Source organism: Ursus maritimus, unplaced genomic scaffold (genome assembly GCF_017311325.1).
Source record: "Ursus maritimus isolate PB19 unplaced genomic scaffold, ASM1731132v1 scaffold_32, whole genome shotgun sequence".
NCBI classification, from domain to species: Eukaryota; Metazoa; Chordata; class Mammalia; order Carnivora; family Ursidae; genus Ursus; species Ursus maritimus.
Genome location: NW_024425786.1, coordinates 7506876 through 7524916, shown reverse-complemented (window position 1 = coordinate 7524916; position 18041 = coordinate 7506876). Strand labels below are relative to the sequence as shown.

General features: G+C 47.1%; 1 long non-coding RNA gene across 1 annotated transcript; it reads left to right on the top strand.

The window, feature by feature from the left end:
* Nucleotides 1-2219: 2219 nt before the first annotated feature.
* LOC121106408 lies at nucleotides 2220-3448 on the top strand. The gene is made up of 2 exons (XR_005839029.1): nucleotides 2220-2282; nucleotides 3216-3448. It is a non-coding gene; the product is annotated as an uncharacterized LOC121106408 (long non-coding RNA).
* Nucleotides 3449-18041: the final 14593 nt, after the last annotated feature.

Sequence of the window (18041 nt, the reverse complement as noted above, 5' to 3'; positions counted from 1 at the left end):
GGGGGCCGGGTCGGGAGCGGGGACGCCCGGGACTGACCCAGGGGCGGAGTGGGGGGCTCCCGGGACAGGCAATGGGGACCGGGTAGGGCGTGGGCACAAATGGAGGGGGGGGGCGCGAGCCTAAAGGCGCTGGGACAGAAGAGGGGATGGGCACAGGGGCCGGGGGTGCGGGGCAGGGGGCCGGGCGGGGGGCGCCTCGGACAGGCAGAGGGCGCCGGGGTGCGGGCGCAGGCGTAGCTGCCCGGGCGGCTGGCGCCTCGCGATCACTGGTGGAGGGGCGGGGGACGCGAGCCAGGAGGCGCTGGGACAGCGAAGGAAGGGTCGGGCGCAGATCCGGGAGCCGCGGGGAGGCGGGCGCGCTCCACCCGGACCCGGGAGCAGAAGACACGGGGCTCGGTTGGAAGGGTGGCAGCTCACTCCGGGCTGTGCTTTCCACTGTCCCGGCACTCAGACGCCTCTTTGCCTGAGTGCCCTCGTCCCTTCCTCCCAACGCTGCGGCGCACTGTGGGGTCAACCCGTCGGGGACCCGGATTCGTTCTGGCATGTGGGTGTAATGAGTGCCAAAATGTGGCTCCTACGCAAGACCCTGCGCGGGAACGTGCGGCCCCTGCTTGCTGGAGAAAGCAGCAGGCGCAGAGCGGGCGGTGAACGAACTTGTTGGGGTGTGATGGAGGCGTCACTGAACTTCCCGTACAGCTGAGGCACGCAGAGGCGACCCCAAGCCCTCTCAGAAAGCCCCCCCGCACACTCCTCCCGCCCCGCGTTGCTCCAGGCATCTTCTCATCAGCACTGAACCCTCCTGCCTCACAGCAGATGCTGGTGAACCAGGATTGGCACCTCCAGTCCATTTTAGGATTTTTTTTCTGTAAATGCTTCATATCTCTAACATGCCCCTTGCACATAGTAAGTGCTCGCCAGAAACAAAGTCACACAGCTGTTTAATGGCTAGTTAGTGGCCCAGTTGTGCCCGATTCAAGGCCAAAGCTAGTTCCATCACACCAATTGCACAAGTTACTTTGTAATACAGGTTTTAACAGATACACTACAGTAATCTACATGTAAGCCTGTGTCCCACTATCCTGGTTTTCCTACTAGAAGTTGGGTATGAGTAAATCACAGTTAATATTTTTGAATCCAGTATGGAATCTCACTCTGAATATTTAAATGCTCACAATCTATCTTACATGTAAAAATGCTCCTGTATTGTTTCTGCACTAAAGGCATTCTGTTAATCTGTTCTTTTCCTTGAGTTGCTTCCCTATTTGCTGGTTTTGTACCCACCAGGGCTTACACTCCTGAAGGTCGACTTTTCCTTCCGCTGCTCTCCGGTGTGGGCACGGTGTTCATGGGCTCTGTGGTTGACTCGCTGTACAATGTCCAGGTGGGGCCAAGATTAGAACAGAACTTCCTCCTGAAGAACAAAAGTCCCTGTCCCATGAGGCCCTTCCCTTCATTCCTTCTTGCTTTTCCTGATGCAGACATATACAACTGGAAGCAAGCCCAGAATTTATTTTGACTATTTATTGGTTCTTAGTCATTTTTTAAATTCCAGTATAGCGAACATGCAGTATTATAATATGTCTCAAGTATACAGCGTAGTGACTCAATAATTTATACATTACTCAGTGCTCATCGTAATAAGCGTACCCTTTTTCTTAAAGTAATCTTTGCCCCCAAAGGGGTTTGAACTCATGACCCCAAGATCAAGAGTTACACGCTCACCAACTAAGCCAGCCGGGCGCCCTGACAAAAGTATGCTCTTAATCCCCTTCACCTATTTCACCAATCCCCCACCCACCTCCCCTCTGGTGACTATTAGTTTATTCTCTATAGTTAAGAGTCTGTTTTTGGTTTGTCTCTGTTTTTCATTTGTTTTGTTTCTTAAATTCCACATATGAGTGAAATCATATGGTATTTGTCTTTCTCTGACTTATTTCACTTAGCATAATACTCTCTAGATCCATTCATGTTGCAAATGGCAAGATTTCGTTCTTTTTATGGCTAAGTAATATTCATATATATATATATATATAAAACATATATTTACCACATTTTCTTTATCCATTCATCTATCGATGGCCACTTTGGCTGCTTCAGTGGTTTGGTTACTGGAAATGATACTGCTATAAACATATGATCATCTTTTCTAATTATTTTTTCTTCTTTTTTTCAAGTAGTCTCCTGCGCAGCATGGAGCCCAACTCAGGGCTTGAACTCATGACCCTGAGATCAAGACTGAGCTGAGATCAAGTGTCGGATGCTTAACAAACTGGGCCACCCAGGTACCCCTGAATTCAATTTCTTATTCTTTGGGTAAATACCAGTAGTGGGAATTATTGGATCATAGGGTAGATCTATTTTTAATTTTTTGAGGAACCTCCATACTGTCTTCCAGAGGGCCACACCAGTTGCATTCCCACCAACAATGCACGAGGTTCCTTTTCCTCCACATCCTCACCAACACCTGTTGTTTCTTGTGTTTTTGATTTTCGCCAGTAAACCCAGAATTTATATATTTATTTTAAAGACCTTATGTATTTATTTGACAGAGAGACAGTGAGAGAGGGAACACAAGCGGGGGAGTGGGGAGAGGGAGAAGCAGGCCTCCTGCCGAGCAGAGAACCCAACGTGGGCTCGATCTGAGGACCCTGGGATCATGACCTGAGCCGAAGGCAGATGCTTAATGACTGAGCCCCCAGGCCCCCAGCCCAGAATGTATTTTAAAGCTACACACGAGATGCCTGGCTGCTCTCAATACTTCCTTGAAAGGGGAAGGAAGTGAATATGGGAGGTGATGGAGCCAGGCAAAACCAGGGAGAGCAGAGCTGCTTCCGCCACTGGCCACTGGTCATTCTGAGGCATGGGGACCTAGGTCTTAACCCCAGTTTTGGCGACTTTATAGTTTTGGATGAACCAGGCTGGCAGGAATCTTGGGGCTCTCCCAACCAAGTGCCTCCACACTCCAGTTGTGCAAGGAAGCTTGATAAACGGTGAACTCCGATTCCATAGATCTGGGGTAGGCCAGGAAGGCGTTTATCACCCCTGGTGATTCTCACTGCAGATTGTCTCTGGGGCCACCTTTTGAAATAGTTCTTAAAGGGTGGTCCACGACTCCTGGAGGTCCCTGCTATCCTTTCAGGGAGAAGTGGGCACAAAACTATTTCAATAGCACTAGCAAGATCTGACTTGCCTTTTTCATTCTCTTTTTCTTACAGGTGTCCAGTGGAGTTTTCTAGAGGCTCTGTGACACGTGATCTGGAAGAGATTAAATGCAGAAGCAAGAGAATCCAGCTGTCTTAAACTGTAGTAAGCCAGACATTAGAGAGACTTCAAAACTGTCAAACAATGACACATATCACTGAATTTCCTTTTGTTTGGGGAAATTGTTACTCAAAAGTTTCTCAGTTTCAATTTCTAAAATGGTAAATATTGATAAAACTCACAAAAATGAAAGCTCTTTGTCTTATCAGTCCTTTTTAAGAGATAAAAGGGTCTGAGAGCAGTGGTTGCAACCACGGATCTTGGCCCAACTTCTGTTTTAGAGAGGATGAAATGGGGTTCAGAGAGCTGAGGCTTGCTTAATCAGAGGACGCACATCGAGCTGCCCGTCTGGGGACAGATTAGATGCTTTCCGAGGTCCCTCTCAGTGGCCCCGGGATTTGGAGCCGGATTCAGTGGTAGGACGCACCATATCGCAGAAGTCAGATCAGACAGCTGCTTGATAGAGAAGGGGAGAATGGGTCCTGGTGTCACTGTCCTTGGCGTGCTCTGGTTCCCCTTCTTTCGAGCTGTGCAATTTGGGGCAAGTTACTGATTCTCAAGAGTTTCATGTGTAAAACAGGAAGGACAAAACCTCAGGGCACTCTAGGGTGAAATGACACAGACAAGGACTTGCATCTGGACTGAGTACCCAGATGCTACCTCTGTCTTTTTATGGAAAGGACACAGAAGAGACACAAACTGTAGAGGAAAATAGGATTGAATCAAAACACTTCTCCCAGGCTTCAGCTGTGCAACCTTCTGGGGACAGAAGCTGAAAAGACAACTCTGCAGCTTGCAGCAAGCGTCTGAGCAGTTCTAACTCAGCTGGTGATAAAATGCTCCATTGAGTTGTTTGCTATGGAACAACCTTGACAATGACTGACCCATAAATCTCGCAATACCTGTCTTCCTCGTCCAAATGCCTATTACCCCAAGCATCCTATCCTCTTCTCCATAGTCATTACCTCTGCTCTACATCCCTTTAGGGGACCCTAAGTAGGGGCGCACCAGCATAGACACCATGTCTATCTTGCTCCTGTGTGTTTCTGCCACCTTCTTGTGCCTTTTACACAACAGATGGCCACTAACTGTTGCTGTCAGATGTCTGGTTTATACCAGTTTTTTGTTTTGTTAAGGGGTACGATTCATGCAGATGGTCTGGTTCGGTTCTCATTCACACCTGTTTTCCTGCATAGCTTTTAGTAGCAATCCTTTTCACTCTCAAAATTGTTCTGTTTTGAGGGCTCCTGGGTGGCTCAGTCAGTTAAGCATCTGCCTTTGGCTCAGGTCATGATCCCAGGGTCCTGGGATTGAGCCCCACATTGGGCTCGCTGCTCAGTGGGGAGTCTGCTTCTCTCTCTTCCTCTGCCTGCCACACCCCTGCTTGCGCGCACTCTCTCTCTCTCTCTCTCTCTCCTCTCTCTGTCAAATAAATAAAATCTAAAAAAAAAAAAAAATTGTTCTGCTTTGAATGATAAATTCTATTGGCAACCTGCCTTAAAATCGTATGCTAGGCTCCTGCGGGGCCTCAGTTGGTGGCGTGTGTGACTCCTGTTCTCAGGGTTGTGAGTTTGAGCCCCACGTAGGCATAGAGCTTACTTAAAAAAATATGTCAACTTCTTCATAGTATTGTCCCTAAAAAGAAATGATCTATTGAAGTCTAGGGAGTGGGGAAAATAAGAAGAGACCGGTAAAAGGATACCAACTTTCAGCTATGAGATGTTCAAGGTCTGAGGATCTAATGTTAACGTGGCTACTAAACTTGGTAACACTAAACTGTATAACTGACACTTGCTGAGAGAGTAGAACTTAAATGTTTTCCAAAGATACATACATGTACAAATAATATGAGATGACGGATGTGTTGACTAGCTGGGACGTATCCTTCACGGCGTATGCGTATATCAAATCATCAGGAGTACACGGTACATTTCTCACTGTACCTCAATAAAGCCGAAACAAAGATTTCTGAGGTATAGTTTACGTGCTGTACAATCCCTAGACTGTAGGTGTACGGCTCGCGACTTTTTGAATTTATGCAGTGGTGTGACACTCACCACAGTCTGTCACCCCCAGAATGTTCGCTTGTGCCTATCTGTAGTCAACCTCTGCTCCCAACTCCCAGCCTCAGGCAACCTCTGGTCTCTAAGGTTTTGCCTGTCTTAGAAATTTCTCGTAATTGACTATGTAATGTTTCTGTCTGGCTTCCTCCACTTGGCGATGTTTTTGAGGTGTCCGTGATGCCACACAAATGAATGCGAGCGTGCTTACTGCTGAGCGGTATTCCATTGTACATCATTTATCCACATCACTTGTTTGTCTGTTGATGGACACTTGATTCTTTCTCCGTTACGGAGTAAATAAAGAATAAATCTTGTTTTGAACAGTCACAAATTGTTTGTGTGGGCATGTTTTCTTCTCTTGGGTAGACCCTTAGGAGAAAGTGCCGCTCCTGTGGTGTGTGGTTCACTACGGAGGAGCTGCTAAGCTACCCTCCGCGAGCAGTGCGTGGGGTTCCCGTTTCTCCACATTCTCCACTGCCGTTTGGACACTGTCCGTTGATTAGAGCCATCCTAGTGGCTGTGAAGTGGTATCTCATGGTGGCTTCAATCTGCATCTCCCTAATGACTGATGGTGTTGAGCATGTTTCCAAATGCTCGCTGCTATTCACATATTGTCTCTGGTGAAATATCCATTCAAATCTTTTCCGTGTGTGTGTGTGTGTGTGTGTGTGTGTGTGTGTGTGTTTAGAAGAGGGAGGAAGGAGGGAGGGAGAGGGAGAGAGAGAATCTGAAGCAGGCTCCACACCCAGTGCAGAGCCTGATGGTCTCGATCTCATGACCCGAGATCATGACCTGAGCCAAAACCAAGAGTCAGAGGCGCTTAACCATCTGAGCCACCCAGGTGCCCCTTCCTTCCTTGTTCATTTTTAATAAATTTTAGAATAGATTTATTAAAAAGTCGCAGAAATTCAGAGAGTAACTCACAGGCTTTACCTAGTTGCCCTGTGGTAAACATCTTGACATCACCATGGTATATTTCTCACAGTGAAGAAACCAACATTGGTATAATACTGTTAACTGAACTCCAGACTTCCACAAGTGCTTTTCTACAAATGCGCTTTTCCTGTTTGGGGCTATCCAGGATACATTATAGTTAGTTATCTTGTCTCTTAGTTTCCTCTGGACTGTGACAATTTCTTGGTCTTTTCTTGTTTTTAATGACCTTCATTTTTTTTTTTTTTTTTAAGATTTTATTCTTAAGTTATGTCTGCTCCCAAGCGTGGGCTTGAACTTACAAAACCCGAGATCAAGTCGCATGCTCCACCGACTTAGTCGGCCAGGTGCCCTCGGACCTTCGATTTTGAGGAATGCTGGTCGATTTTATAGAATGTCCTAATTTGACTTTTTGGGGAGATGTTTTTCCCCATGGTTATCCTGGGATTGTGGGTTTTTGGTGAAAGGTACCACGGAGGTCAAGCGCCATTCTCTAGACATCATATCAGAGGTACATGCTATCAATGGGGATGATACACTCCTGACCACTAGCCAAGGCAGTTTGTCTCAGCTTCCCCACTATAAAGTTATTTCTTTCCTCCTTTCCATGTTCTATTCTTTGCAAGCCATTCACTAAGTACAGCCTACTTCTGCCTGTTTCTTTTCTTTCTTTTTTTTTTTTTTTTAAAGATTTTATTTATTTTTATTTGACAGAGATAGAGACAGCCAGTGAGAGAGGAACAGCACAAGCAGGGAGTAGGAGAGAGGAAGAAGCAGGCTCCTAGCAGAGAAGCCTGATGTGGGACTCCGATCCCATAACGCCGGAGTTCCGCCCTGAGTCAAGGCAGACGCTTAACCGCGGTGCCACCCAGGCGCCCCTGCCTGTTTGTTTCTTAAATACACTTGTCTTACTGTTAAAAGTTTATGTGTATTCTATTTTTTTGTTTTTACAATTTTATTTTGACAGAGAGAAATAGTGAGAGGGGAGCACAAGCAGGAGAGAGTGGCAGGCAGAGGAGAAGCAGGCTCAACGTGGGCTCGATCCTGCAACCTGGGATCATGACAGTCGCTGCCGACTGAGCCATCCAGGCACCCTCGTTGTGTATCAAATACAAGTTCTTTATTAGATATATGATTTGCAAATATTTTCTCTCCCCAGTTTGGGGCTTTTCATTTTCTCAGTGGTGTCTTCTGAAGAGTAAAGATTTCTGATTTTGATGAAGTCCAATTTATCATGCTTTCGGTGACATATCTAAAAATCTTTGCTAACCCAAGGTCACAAAGATTTTCTCCTAGGTTCTCATCGAGAATTCTGAGTTTAGCTCTTACATGAAGATCCGTGATCCATTTTGAGTTAATTTTTGTATAACATGTAAGGTAAGGGTCTAAGTTCATATTTTTGCATATGGATAGCCAATACGTTCAAGCAACACTTGTTGGAGACTTTTATTGAATTGCCTTGGCATCTTTGTAAAAATCCGTGACCTCAAACGCGGAATTTGTGTTTCTGGATTTTCTATTGTGTTCCACTGATTTTGATGCCAGCACCACACTGCCTTGATTACTGTAGCGTACGGTAAGTTGTAGATCAGGTAATTTAAGTTCTTCAACTGAGTTTTTCTTCTCCAATTTTTTTTTTGGGGGAGCTATTCTAGCTCTTGCCATTTCCATATAAATTTCAGGATAAGCTTGTCAATTTCTACAGAGGAGCCCTGGGAGTTTCTGGGGGAGTGTGCTGCATCTATAAGTTAATTTGGGGAGAATGGCCATCTTCAGGATATCGAGTCTTCCAAGCCGTGAATGTGTTATAATGTTTCCATGTATTCAGATCTTAATTTGCTTCAGCAATGTGTGTGTTTCAGGGCAGGGGCTTTGCCCTTTCAGAACTGGAATTCCAAAATCTCCTTTTGGTTTTATTGTGAATGGGACTTTCCCATGTGCAGTATTAGACTGTTTTCATTATTGGTACATAGAAACACAACTAATTGTTGTTCGTTGATCTTGTGTCCCGGCCTTGTCATCTGTGATCACGTTATCTGTGAATGAACACAATTTTAATTCTTCCTTTCCAATCTGACCGCCTTTTTTTCCTTGCTTTTGCACTGAGACCACCTCGAGTATAATGTCATGTTGATTCAGTAAAAGGAGATACATTGCCTTGTTCCCAATCTCAGGAGGAAAGCATCCATTTTTCACTACTGAGTATGATGTTTTAGGTTTTTCGTAGGTGCCTTTCACTTTATGTTGAAATTTCTCCTATTTCTAATTTGCTGAGAATTATTACCATGAATTTTCAGTTGCCCATTCCTCTTTTCGCTTGTCTTTGCCTCACGATTACGCCCTGATGCTAGATGCACATAATGGTTATAATGGATATAATCGATGGATACATCGATCCCTCACCATCATGAAATGTTCCTCTTTGGATCTGTTAAGTAACAAAATTCAACCAAGTACTTTTATTTATTTATTAAGATCTTATTTATTTATTTAGTGATCTCTCCACCCAAAGTGGGGCTTGAATTTACAACCCCAAGAACAGCAGTTGCACGATCTGCTGACTGAACCAGCAAGCCGCCCCCAAGTACATTTTTTTTTAAAGATTTTATTTATATATATCTCAGAGAGAGAGCACAAGGAGGGGATTGGCAGGCAGAGGGGAGAAGCAGGCTCGCTGCTGAGCAGGGAGCCCGGCACGGACTCAATCCCTGGGCCCTCGGATCATGACCTGAGCTGAAGGCAGATGCTTAACTGACTGAGCCACCCAGGCACCCTTATTTATTTTAAAGATGTTTATTTGAGAGAGCACGCGCGCCAGAGAGAGAGCAAGCATGAGTGGGGAGAGAGGCAGAGAGAGAGGGAGTAGATGACTCCCAGCTGAGCAGGGAGCCTGACGTGGGACTCAATCCTAGGACCCTGAGACTGCACCTGAGCCAAAATGAAGTCGGCTACTCAATCATCTGAGCCACCCAGGCACCCCCAAAATAAACTTAATAAATAAATTAAATAAACAAAAAAACTCCACCCATGTTTATAGCTTATCAAACTTATCTGTAGTTTCTCTGTAATAAGGAAGCCAGAAGTAGATAAACCTATGTTTAGTAACTAGTATTTTTAGTATTATGTCTTATTTGGAACGATCTACATATTTAATGAATTTAACTTATTTCATCATTTAACCTAATCTCAGCAAAACTTCAAGATTTTAGATTACCAAAATCTCTATGGGGACATAAACGTTAGGAGACATCAAAGTTCATCATTCTTTTGAGCTATTTAAAATACACAAACCATTTTGTGTAAGAGATCATGATATCAACCTATTTGAGTTTCCATAAACCCAGGCAGAATGAAAGCTCTAATTTTAATGCTGGTAACTCTAGAGACAAGTCTATTTTAATTAAACCAACTGAATATTTTCCCAGGTCACGTGAACTTGAAAAAGCATTTGGACTAGCTTTCCGTGTGTCTGAGAGTTTTAGAATGCCCCATCCTTACAACACTGTCCAACTAAATAGAGCTCTTCGACAAACTAATTTTAGCAATACTATCGGAGGTGGAAAAATCTAGTTCTAATATTGGCAAGAAGATTTTCAAGACTTGTCTTTGTTCTTGGAATTGATGGTAAGGAAGAAGTGCTGAGTCTGGGCAGGAGAACCCTTTTGCAGTTTATATTATAAAAGGCCTCTTTCCCTTTTTCCCCCTCAATCTCAGGTGATTGTGGGCTATGTTTACATTTCAAAGTCCTACAGGATGTGCTAAGTTTGAGGGACAGAGAAAGAATGCACGTTCCTCTAGAAGGAACTTTGTTTCCTAAAGCCAATAGTTTACAAGGGGTTTAAGATAGTTAGGAGAAGTTTGGGGATTGGGAAAGGAATAGGGGAACTCTTGAATTGCCTCTAGAGCTGCATTTCTAGTTCTGTGAAGATTTGAAAGATAAGGATAGTTGCTTTCAGTTCCTCAAACAATCGGATTATAACTTAAATGATATCATGGGTCATCCACCTACCCAACTACAGTATCTCAATTTGCTTGTTTCCTCTGGGTACAGAGTTCTTTTTTTTTTTTTTTTTTTAAGATTTTATTCATTTATTTGAGAGAGGGAGAGAGCATTGTGGGGGGGCAGAGGGGCAGAGGGAGCGGAGAAGCAGACTCCCCACTGACAGCAAGGAGCCCCATACGACAAGGCTCTATCCCAGGACCCTGAGATCATGACCTGAGCCAAAGGCAGCCGCTAACCAACTGAGCCACCCAGGCTCCCCTGGGTACATAGTTCTAATTTTAAATATTTCTGGCAGTATTCAGTACGCCCCTTTGGTGTAAGGCCGGTCCACAAAGAGGGTGCAAAGGATAGTAGCTTTCCAAGCTCCAGAGTTACTCCCAATGAGAGCCAAGAAGAAGAAACACAACCACAAAGTCCCGGGCAGACAGAAAGCCAAGCCCGGCTGTGCCAACAAGAGGAACAAGGCGCCGGCAGCTGGGACCGCGAAGGATCAATGACCAACGGGTCTGGATTTGGAAAGGGACAACGTGAAATTTTCCCTCACAACTGGGCACTGCAGACAGAGAGCGCAGGAGAGCTGATTCGCAAGAACTTCCACCCTGTGCTGGCTTCTGCCAGTTTTTCCAGGATCCCCTCTGCTGGCTCTGGGATCTACCAGAGTTTCCCGGCTGTTTACCTAGAAACCCCTCCGTTTGGTCAACTCTGAGGGACCCATGTGGCAGGCCTTCTTTGAAGGTGGATATGGGGGTGTGTGTAAGGCCCTTCACTTGGTGGACTTCTGTTTACGGTTCTGTAGTCCTTTCCTGTGTTAAAACAATTCAGAGGATGAGTACAGTGAGCACTGAAAGGATGACAGGAGCAGAGAGTGGGGGCTTTATCAGTCTTCCAGGCTTTTGTTTTAGGCCCCTCTTATCTGCAATTTTTCATTAGCCTCTTTGCAATGAAATCTTTTAAAGAAACCACGTTGGGGTTTTGAAACCTTTTAGAGGCTTCTGTTTGCCAATTAAAACAGGTATCCCATTTGGCTTAATTGGGGAACCTTTGCTTCCAAGGGTGCTTCCCTAAATGATCTTTTTCTAATTGGAATGTTCCCCATGGGACCATTGGATTTTTAGGGCTGTAATTCTGACAGCTTGCAGCAGCTCCCTAGGACCCTGGCTGCAAATGGAGTTAACTCCCATTTTTGCACAGCCATATCCAACCGCCCAAGGGCAACTCACACTTTCTGTCTGGCCTTGTTTTGGGCTCCAGCCTGATGATTACAGAACCAAATTCCACAGCACACAAAAGAAGCCCAGTAAGATTTTGCTGTTTTTGCTAGCCATCTGCAACTTCTAAGAAAACCTTCTGTTTTCTTAGACATAAAATAAGCAGGTGTGCTGGAAGGTTGAGCACATGACTCTTAGAATTTAAGGATCCCATTAGCTAAGACTTTGGGCTTCTCGGAGCCAAAATGATGCCTAAATGGGGTGTGCGGCAAGGCTGAGGACTGTGTGTGTTTGACAGCGTACTCGTGCACGGAAGTTTTCTTGAGGCTGGTGGGTGACCTGACGTCAATCTAACCTGGTCTGTGACCAACTTATCCTACCACGGGAGTCTTTTGAAGGTGGCAAGTACTCTGTCTTCAAATGTTTCACCTTGGGCCCACTGATTTTGTGGCCTTTGGGCCCCTTCTGAGAACCCCACTAGTAAGCCTGTATCTATATAAAAACCAGATAAACAAACATGTGCATCTTAATGCATCGGCAGTAACCAAGAGACGTTACAGTACCCTGGCCGCAAGATGGCCCCATGCACACCACCACCACTACCTGTGGTCACTTGCTGAGTTTCCATCCACAAATCCATAGGGCGATTTGTGACCTGAAAGGCTAGGGGCTTGGCTCTGGGCATAACTCTCCGCCACTCAAACGGACCTGCCCTGTAAAGAAAAGCTGATTAGATCGGGAGCCTGAACACAAAAAGGGCAGGCTTAGATCCGGGAGGAACTCACCAACAGCCCTCAGAAACGGGCGAGAAAAGCAGTGAACTCAAACGGTTCACAGGTATCACACTAGTTTTTCGTTGTCCCCAAATGCTGCTGGAAGTTTGCTTTGGATCCCACTGCCACCAAATCTGTTAAATAACAAAAATTCAACCAAATACATTTTAAAGATCTAACTGGCTCTCTTAACTGATTCATGAATCGGCAGCATCCTGTCTAGCAAGTACAGGGGAGCTCCAAAGGGCTACAGGAGAGAAAGGCTTTTAAAGGTAGAGAGAGGGACGCCTGGGTGGCACAGCGGTTGCCGCCTGCCTTCGGCTCAGGGCGTGATCCCGGTGTTCCAGGATCGGGCCCACATCAGGCTCCTCGCTATGAGCCTGCTTCTTCCTCTCCTACCTCCCCTGCTTGTGTTCCCTCTCTCGCTGGCTGTCTCTATCTCTGTCGAATAAATAAATAAAATCTTTAAAAATAAATAAATAAATAAAGGTAGAGAGGAGAGTGGAAAAAAAAGGAAATTGTTAGCAAAGAATTTGTTATTTTAGGCAAGGTCGCCCTCCCAAGGGGAACTCAAGGGTCCACTCAGTACCTTTAGTCATGTTGACCAGGAAATTCCCACGTTTACTGGTTAACAGATACATTTCTAGGGGGTTTCAGGTTAGGTACTGAGGGGTTGGTTTACTGATTTGTGCAGATCCTGGCAGCCTGGGAGGTGCTGAGCGGCTTACCGACTTCCTACAGCACTCTCGCTTCCATGGTCTCCCGATAAATTTCTGACTCCTGCTGCCTAGACCTCAGGCTAGCAAGCCTTGGGTTTTTCCCCATTCATTTCTCACCACCTTTGCTGCTTTGGGCTGATAAAAACCTACAGCTCTCCTCCGTGACCCTCAAACAACACAGCTGATCAAGTATGCCCCTTCAGAGCAGAGCCCCTGATCTGGTAAAACTGCTTCCCTTACCAAGAGAGAGGGGCAGGGGTGGGGGCGGCAGCCCCAGGCAAGAGGGCTGCAGGCCTCCACTGCTCTTACATGAGACTCAGTAGTTTTTCCCAAGAATAAATGTTTTTAATTTGTCTACATTTGGTTGATTTCCAGAGCCTGGAAACATTTTTTTTTAAGACTGATTTATTTACTTTAGAGAGAGAGACGCACAAGCAGGAGGGGCAGAGGGAGAGGGAGAGAATCTGAAGCAGATTCCGTGGTGAGCATTAAGCCTGATGTGGGGCTCGATCTCACAACCCTGAGTCACGACCCAAGCTGAAACCAAGAGTCGGCTGCTTAACCAACTGAGTCACCCAGGCATCCCACCTTGAAACATTTTTAATACTTCTTCCAAATGTTATGCTTTTTAAAATTTTCTTTCGCAGAGAGCACTGCCTATCCTCTCCACACCGCCAGAGCCCGCAGTCCTCCACAGCACTGTCCTTCTGTCTGCGGTGAGGGTCTTCACCGTGAGTCTGCCAGAGAGGCGGTCGGGGCCTGGGACTTTCCAGACACGGATCTGGGGGCAAACTGAGACAAACAGACTCTGTGCTGGGGCTGCCTCCACTGGTATTCCTCTCTTGCAAGCTGCATTCAGCACCTCAGCCTCATAGCAGAGGAGGAGGGCCACCAAGAAGCAGAACATGCAGGAGAAGCTTCGAACCTCCCCCAATTCTGGTTATTCTCCAGGGGGGCTAACAAGAGCTTGCAGGGTCCTTCGGTGCCTGGCTGGCTCAGTCAGTAGACAACATGCAACTCTGATCTTGGGGTTGTGAGTTTGAGCCCCACAGCTGGGCTAGAGTTTATTAAAAAAAAAAAAAAAAAAAAAAAGCTTGTAGGGTCCTTGACTGCAGGGGTACCACCTCCTGTCTGTCCTGCCTCCTTCCCAGGGTGGGCAGATCAAAGTGAGCTAATATATAGGAAAGTTCCTTGCAAACTTCAAGTTGCTACAGGGTTTGTTTGGGTTTGAGAAAGAGCATGGGGGCAGGGTAGAGACAGAGAGAGAGAGAAAGCAGCAGACTCCTCACTGAGGGCAGCGGAGCCCAACATCGGGCTCCATCTCACAACCCTGAGATCATGACCTGAGCAGAAATCAACAGTCGGACACTTAACCGACCGTGAGCCACCCAGGCGGCCCTCAAGATGCCGTTTTATCTAACGTGACAAGGAGACTCAGCGGGGCTGACTTCCTCAGCCAGACGCAGAACAGAACTTAGGCCAAGTCGGCTAAGGCAGAGCCCAGCACTCCGTCCTCATGGGAGTTGCAGGCCATCGTCAGGCAGGCTCACAGAGATACGTTTCCCGCGAAACTGGGTTTAGCTGCATATTAGTGACCTTTATTTGACTTTAAAAGGAAAGCCAAATCAAACGGCCTTTCTGTGACTAGTTTTGGAGAACAAACCACCCTTCTGGAAATTGTACAGGTAGGACTTGACACGGTGGCTCCCTCCAAGAGGCCTCGGTGCCCGCAGCACCTCTCAGCTTTGTTGCAAGGATTCCCTTTCTGTGGGGCTCGGCTGCAAGGAAAGCTGACCACCAGGTTTCGTTGCAGGAACAAATTGATTGCTCTAGTCTGAGATTTGGCAAGCGAGAGCAATTATGCTGAGTCAATGTTGTGACTCCAACATCTGACACACACAAGTTATTACTGAATAGGCGTTGCTTTAGGCAAACATGTTTAAATATCTAATCCAACAGCCCCCATCTGCTTCCTTCTATTACTAATGTTACATGCGGCATAGCCATCCCATTTCTTTGCTAAGGTGCTAATAACCAGCAAAAACGCTGTTTCCCAGGACTGTTGGCAAACTACCGCAAACCCGTTTAGGAGAGGGCAGGTGTCAGGACAGTGACAATTGGGGTTTCTTCTTTTCTAAGTGCCCTGACACTTAAGCTTTGATGGCGCTCTCAAAAATAATGCTTTACCAGCCAGGCCACTAGATAAAGAGCCAGTCCCCCGACCCCACCCGACTCCCCGGCTCCTCTGTTTAGAGATCTTGGTTAACTGACCATTTGGGCCACTTGTTTTTTCTTCCCCTTTAAATTCCTGCTTTTGTTTTAAATTCACCAATAAAGAGTGAGCTCCAGCTAAACCCTGGATCCCCTCCACCCCTAATAAAGCAGAACCCCAGGCCTGGTGTTCTAACTATAACCTTGCTGGGTGGCCCCAGGGGCCAGGTAATTTCCAGGTCCTGTAAAAATAATGAACCTTTTTGTTGTTGTTCCCCAGTTTCCTGATTGTTACTGCTGAAGGGCACCTTGCAATCGAATCCCAGGGCTGGTCTAGCCACAACATTGGTTATTGATAGGCTGAGACCAGCACACGACTGCAGGGGCTGGGACAAAGGCAAGTCTCTCCCAGAGATGAGTGGAGTAGAGCCAAGGCTTCCCAGAGCCAGGGCAAGCTGACCTTTAATTTTTAGAAAATCCTCAAATGCTTGGCTTACAATGCTTATAGAAATCAACTCACGTTATTATTCACCTTAACTTTTCGCCTTGCCCTAAAATCCCCAAATCCCAAATCAAAACATGGGCATGAATTCTACAAAAACAGCCCTTCTGTGCAACTCTCCCAGGACAGAATCCTTTGTTGACTCTACGTAAGGGTGTCTAAGTTAACAAACATACTAGTTGGGGCAGATTTGATAATCTCGCTCTGCCACTCACTCGCGTAATTCGTGCAACGAACTCAAAGGACTCGTTTGCTGCCAGGTAGAAGGAGCAACTATGGAAAACCAGGAGACCATATATTCAAACGCCAGAGGAGCAGAAAGGTGATGTCCTCAGAAAAGCTAAATTAGAGGGACTGTGCAGAGACAAAGAGTTCTAGGGACATGAAGAATCTCCCCACGCACCCCCGCCCTGACCACAAGTGGAATGACAAGAAATACCAGGTAGAAAGTAATGCATTCAGTGTGCACCGTCCGGGGACCTCGTGATGTTCCGTGCCGTCAGCTTTGTGAGAGACACGGCGACTCTCAAGAGAGGCGACCTTGGTGAGGACCAAGCCTCACCGCGAGCTTGGATGAGGTCTGGTTGCAGGAGACCCCCAACTCTGTAAGACTAAGTCAGTGTCGGCGCAAATCCAGTGGAGTCCGGGAAGGCACGGCCCGACATGACCCCCGAGGACTTACCTTCTAAGGCTGAGGAGTCCCACGGAGGGAAACTGTAGCCGCAGAAGAGGCCCGGGGCGTGTAGCACTGCCGCCCACCGCGCCTTGCCTCCGGGGGCCCCCGGGGACCTGAGACCCATGCGCCACTGCACCAGCCTACAGGGTAGGGATCTAGCAAGCGCTCCACGCTGGTCTCTTCCCCTGTGCCAGGTTTCCCTTCCTGCTCACTCATCCAGTCTGCGCGCACACACATTCATATGGAAAGCTTTTCTTTCTTTAAAAAAACGCCTCCTTGACTCCATATCCTCATCCTTCTCCCTGTACGGTACAAATCTCGGAAAGAATCAACTGTACTATTTCAACCTCCTCTCCTCCCCTTCCCCTGAACCTACCCCAGGTATGCTTTCTGTGGCACCACTCAAGAAAATGCCACTCTAGCCACCAATGACCTTGCTAGGGCAGAGACACTCCTAATGTCTCCTCCCATGTGAAGAGGGCTCCATTACTGGAAACTTCCTGCTCCTGCCAGCCCCTCAGACCCCGAGAGAAGTGATAACTCGAGTTTGGAAGCATGGACAGCCTGGCCACGTCCTCCCTTTAAAAGACTCACCTGCCTCCCGAGAACAGTCTGTTCTTCCTCTATCCTTTGCCCTCAGAGGAGACCCACGACAGCAGCACTGGTGTCTGCCTTGGAAGCTGATAAGAAATGCGAATTTCGGGCCACACCTCAGACTGCCTCGGCCAGAATCCATGTTCAGCGCGTGACTCGCAGCGAGTCTGGTGCACCAACGCTCTAATTGTCACGTTTCGACCTTTAATAGTAATCAAGGAGACTATTTTGATCTGCCATGTGCCTTATTGTTTCTCGGTTGGCTCTGAAACTCGAGAAAATGTGATGGTATTCTCTGGCTCCCTTAAACTTCCTAAGACCTCCCTGTTGCCAAAACCTGTGGTCGCTGCCCAGTTCTGACCTTAACCTGTCACGGCTGCACTGGACACAGTTCTCACTGCTTCCATCTTCAAACAGGTCCTCAACCTGGTTGCCAAATGTCCTCTCTCTCTCCACGGCCCTTCCTTCATGTCTCGTCTTCTCCCTCCTGACTTGTCCTGGTGGCGGTGTTCCGGGACCTGAGCCTTGGTTCTCACCAGCTACTCATTCCCAAGCCTCGTCGCCTCCTGCCTTTTCTCTGTCACCCTCACAGTGACAACTCCCAACGTGCGCTCCGGCCCCACCTCTCCCCTGAATCCAGCTGCCTCGGCAGCTGTTAAGTCAGGTGGAAAGGTCGGGTCGGGTCTCAAGTGAACATGACCAGAACCAAATCCTTCACTGAGCCCCCCATTCTCCCAACCTTCTTTTCAGGCAATTGCCACGCGCTTCTTCACGCCGGGCACATGTCCCGAGTTACCTGCACGCGGGCTGAGCCAACTCTGTTAGCTGGCGTTAGAATGTCCTGACTCTGACCACATCTCCCGCCTCTTCACTGCTGCTACCTGGGTCCTCTGCCACCGTCCCCCGGGGACACTGGGAAACAATTTCTTATTTTGTCTCCTTCCTTCATTGGTCCCCCATCTGTTGCCCCCACAGGCTGTTTTCACTCAGCACTCAGAATGGTCTTTTGAAAACACAACTAGGACCATGTGACTCATGTCCCCAAACCCTTCACTGGCTTCCTGCTTCACACTAACGAAATTAGAGTTACCTAAGCCT